The following is a 5,216-nucleotide window of genomic DNA, read 5'->3' as shown; positions in this document are numbered from 1 at the left end:
TTTTTAAGAACTACGTAGTCTTGATTTCCCTATTGCACCTGGGGATACGTAGGAGCAATATGAACTTGTCAGACACAAATAAAAATATAAAAAAATATTTTGTTTAAGCAATTTAATTTAAATAAATTAAGGATATTCAATGTATGCAATTAGTTAGGGTACTGTTTTATTACGGGTGAATGAGGTGTTAATACCTTCCCCAATTCGTAATCGACTCCCGAACCTGGATTCAAAAATCCAAAAGCCCAATGTGATTGGGCTTTAAAGATTTTTCTACATTTTTAACCATAAAATGTAGTGGCGACTCTAAGAGGTCGCGTAACCGAAAATCGATGCGCGACACATAGGATAGGAAGATAAGACCTGAGTCGATACCGCTTCAATAACCCTATAATATTAATAGTTGTTTTATGCAAGTTCTAAACTAAGGTTAAAAAATATACAACATTAGCATACACCACCTTGTCCATATGAGAGAAAGAACAGGTAGTACAACAATCGCTTACCACTTTTCACAAAAATAGAATTGGAATTTAAGTCTTGAGTCGACACCCCTTTAATAACACTAGAATGTTGAGAGTTCTTTTATGAAAGTTATAAACTAAGGTTAAAAAAGAATATACAATATTGACCTATATCGTCTTGTCCATATTAAGAGAAAAAAGATACAATACGACAATTATGCACCACTTTTCTACTCGATAGGATAGGAAGATAAGACTCAAAGTCGACAATGCTTTATAATAACCCTAGAATATTAAGAGTTGTATATGCAATAAATTTTATTTTTAAAAGAATTGACGTTGAGAAATTTCTCAGATAAATAGTAATAATTATAACTCTTGATTCTCACATTTGATATGATTTCAAGAAGAATCTTATTTATCCATGATTCAAATAAACATGATAACTATTAAAGATTATAATGATTTTTTTGATATTCACATGGATAACATTAATGATCAATTAATTAATTTGAAGTTTATAAAGGAAAATTTATTGTGCGATGAAATTAGGGTAAAATATTTAAAATTTAAGAGACTATATTAATCGTAAGCCATCACTCTCATTACCATAGAGAGAAGAGAAAATATGAATATGTTACTAATTTTCTTTTGGATTGAAACTCTCAGGAATCCTTCAAACTCTTAAATAAATATGCATTGAAGTCCTTCGTGTTTTTCAACTTTACTAGTTTGATTTCTCAAAAATTGAAAAACTCAAAATATTCCCAAAAGTTTCAAATTAGTTATTTTAACATGTTTTACAACACTTGCACTACCAAAATTGGCATAATAATTTTGCCACACTTACTAAAACTGAGGCTAAATTAAACTTGAGCTTAAAAATACTACTCTAGTTGGATACGTTGGAGAATAAGGTAATAAAGATAACCTCACTCTCTCCCTCAAAACTTATTTTCCCTTCTCCCTCAAAACATTCTTTGCTCAATCTTGTCAACTTCATTTTCTCTCTTCATTCAATCCTCACTCATTCTCTCTTCGACTCTGCGTTTAACCCTTATTCTCTCATAAGCAAAACCCTAGCTTTTCGATCCCGGTAATGGCGTCGTCACTTCGCTAGATTCCATTGACACATTGGTATATCCCAAACCCTAACTTTTCGATTTGTCCAATTTTTTTTTTTTGAAATTTCCTTTAGATGAAGCCTGATTCTCTTGGTTTGGGTTTTCAACGAATAACTTTTGAGTCGAAAGCGCTTTATAGAGATTCAGGTGTTGTCTAGAAGCAATTTGAATCTTCTCCCATTTCAAAAATGAACAACTCAGAAGTGTCGAAGCAAATCTAGCAGATAGTTCGATTTATCCGCCAAGAAGTCGAGGATAAAGCCAACGAGATCTCTGTTTTCGCCAAAGAAGTAACTAACCAACTATGTATTTCACAATTTGGTTACTCTTTCACTTTAGATCCTTCATTTCTATAATAATAAGTTAGACTGAGCATTTAGTTTTTGAGGCGTAATTAGTGAAATATTATTTCATTTTAAAATAATGGTGTTAATTGAGATATTTTAAGTTTCATGACACAATTGTTTGTCATGTCATAATGAATCAAATGATGTTTGGTATGTCTCCCTACATATTTGTTTAATTTAGTTAAGTGGTACATCTTTCCTCTGTGATCTTCATGATGCAGCCAAGGAACTTTTGAATGTGAGACATGATCATAATATCTACATAAACCTTTTGAAGGATCTCATTGTTCAATGTAGTAGCACATGGTTGAGTGTTTCTGATACAGTTGTGTGACTTATGTCACTTTACTTAGGCCTCTACTCTATTTCTAATTAGTTTAGTGAGACTGAATCTTGAATATGGATTCAAAGTTGTGTGTTGATGATTAATTTGTTGCACGCTTTTTTTATTTGACATCCTGTTTGGTGTGAAAAGCAGTCTTCTTTTTATACTGCAATATGTCTATGCACATAATTGCATTTTCAATGCTAGAATTCATCTTTAGATTCTATCGTTTGTGAATATATTATCACATGGTTGGATGTTCTGGTGAAGTTGTGTGCATATAGGCAATCTGGTCGCTTTAGTTCAGCTTCTAGCCAACCTTACTTTTTTCATTGTGATCTATTTCTATTTGTTTTTCGTTTGATTTGTGGAGGTTTAAGTGTGTTACTAGCGTATCCGTGTGGATATGCAGTTGTGTGTCTATAATGAATTTGTCGCAAGCTTGTTTGAAATCATGTGGTGTGAGAAAAGCGGTATTGTTTTATACTATGTTTATGTTTATGCACATGATTGCATATTCAATGCTATTACACATATTTGGATTGTATCGATTGTGAAGATATTTGCACATGGTTGAGTACTTCTGGTACAATTGTGTGTTGTGGTTACTCATCTTTTTCATTTGTAATATATTTCTAATTATTTCAGTTTTCTATGCTTTATGGAAGTATAACCCATGAATGAATAAATGAATGATATGATACTGGACCGTAGTAGTAGTCAAACAGGGGTCTATTTGCTTAACAAAAAGCAACCATTGGTTGCTTGCTACTCAACGGTTGATAATAGCATGCTACTGATAAATCAATATGGCTTTTGGTTGCCAGCGAGATAATTCTTTACAACTGTAGAAGAATCAAATCTCATTTGTTTGATGTGTAATGACCATGCCACCCCAAATCTCATCTAAGTAACGTTTAGCTGAAAAAAGAAAGTCAATATTGGATTGCATACTTCAACCACTTGCTTTATCCTTGTCTGCTAAATGACTTTTCTCTCTCTATATATATTGACATCTATATGCAGAGGACAAGTTATAATTTGAATGGAACTCACGCAAAAGACCTTTATTGTGTAGGTTGTTGTTTTTATAAAGTATACTACTTTTGAAGACGATGACAAGGCAATTAGAGCAATGCACAATCAACATACTCTTCCTGGAGTGAGTTGTAGTGGGTTTAAATCTTAAATAGTTAATAATGAGTGCAACTTATGGTTAGTGGTTTATTGGTCCAATCCAAGTGTGGTATGCTGATGGTGAACGGGAACGCTTCGGTAACTACATTTATTTCTTGTCATTAATTGATATGAAAATTCTTACTAGCTCATGAGAAATAGATATTTGGATTAATTAAAAAATGTTGATCACAATCATTGTTATAGTTTGTGTATGAGGGGATCTTATATGTTATGAACCACTACAACATATTTTTGGTGAAGAACATAGAAGCATGCTATTATAGTGATTATACTAGTATTTTTATTTTTATGTATTATAAGTTGTCTCTTAATTTCATCTCTTGAATTTTTTGTTAGATTGTCCCCCTTGGCCCTTTTATGCTTTAACCTCATGCCTATTGTAAAAGTCAATATTGTGTTCAACTAAAAACAATTAAAATTCTGTAGTGAAATTCTTTGGCACCCTAATACATTTAATTTCTCGTTAGAACTACATTTTGCTTAATTTTATAATTGACATAGAACTAATAGATGGTGTCTCTTGCATTAGATATTGTCAAAATATGGGCGTGTAGAGGATTTCTATCTTATGCGGGATGAGAAGAAACAAAATCTGGTGTGTTTTCCACTTCTCTGTGATATTAGCTAGGAACTAGGGTGGGGTGAAGAGTTGGTTTTTGTGGTTCCCAGATTTAAAGTTGTTGAGGAAAACATGAACTGATTGATGCATAAGACTGCTATTCTTTTTTTTAGACATTCCTTTTAGTGTTCAAAGGCATCTTAAATTTGTATTCTGGTGTTTCATTTTCTCTTTGTATGTGCGTTTGTTTGCAATACCAAATTGATAATATTTCCCTCCATTTGTTGAAAGGGTGTGGTTTTTGTGAAAATAATGACATGGAGATTTGGCAAAAGCAGTTATAAAAGCACATAAACTTTGTGAAGGGTTGTTTTTTGTTGTTCATAAACTTTACCGTCAAGCATCTTAGTTTGCACTCTGGTGTTTTTTTCCTGCCCTTGTATGCATCTTTGAGTTTGATTGTACCAAATGTATAATATTGTGCTCTCGTTTTGGTTGTAGGATGTGGTTTTGTGAAGTATTCAAATTGAGATATGACACTGTCAGCTATAAATGCACTAAATGGAATCTATACAATGAGGGTTATATGCCTAGTAGACATGTCAGAACATTGTTCGCTTACTGGATTCATTTTTAGCTTGTATATATAATAGGATTTAATATATATGTATTGAGTGTATAAGGGTTTTTACATGCATCCTCGCCTTCTACTTAAGCATGTATTGTCCCCATTGTTGTTGTTATCAATAACTTATATTTATTGACTTTTTTAATAATTTTGGTTTTGATAGAGCTTCTTCCATCAAAGCTTATTCTATCAACACTCTAATATTTGAATCCATTGAAATTGTAATAATGAAATGTGGTTTTGTCTTTTGGTGTTTTGGTAATTTTTAATGTTGAATATGTGTGAATGATGGGGCAATATTTAATATTTAATGTCAATTTTGCAGGTGAGGCTTGTGTTTGAAGAGTCTGAAATGAGTTATTGTTGTCAAGCTTACACATGGTGTTGTGCCAGAAGAAGATAGGTGATTGTTTTTTATGCTCTTTATTAGTTTTATTGAATCTTCCTTTTGTTATCAATTTCTGCAATTTTACTAATATGCATGCTTCTGTTTCAATTGGATTTTGAATGTAGGTATGGAAATACCACTATAGTGGAGAACACTAAGAGGGGGTGGAGTGATCTCATTT

The 5,216-nt window shown here is 32.2% G+C and overlaps 1 long non-coding RNA gene across 1 annotated transcript in view; it reads left to right on the top strand.

Annotated features, from left to right (window-relative positions):
• LOC109335670 overlaps positions 1,457-5,216 on the top strand; it is a 23,734-nt gene continuing 19,974 nt past the window's right edge. The window contains exon 1 of the long non-coding RNA XR_002106224.1: positions 1,457-1,894. This is a non-coding gene — a long non-coding RNA (uncharacterized LOC109335670). The remainder of the gene's footprint in view (positions 1,895-5,216) is intronic.

Source organism: Lupinus angustifolius, chromosome LG20 (genome assembly GCF_001865875.1).
Source record: "Lupinus angustifolius cultivar Tanjil chromosome LG20, LupAngTanjil_v1.0, whole genome shotgun sequence".
NCBI classification, from domain to species: domain Eukaryota; kingdom Viridiplantae; phylum Streptophyta; class Magnoliopsida; order Fabales; family Fabaceae; genus Lupinus; species Lupinus angustifolius.
The sequence above is the reverse complement of the archived record's forward strand: the minus strand, read 5'-3'. Positions and strand labels throughout refer to the sequence as shown.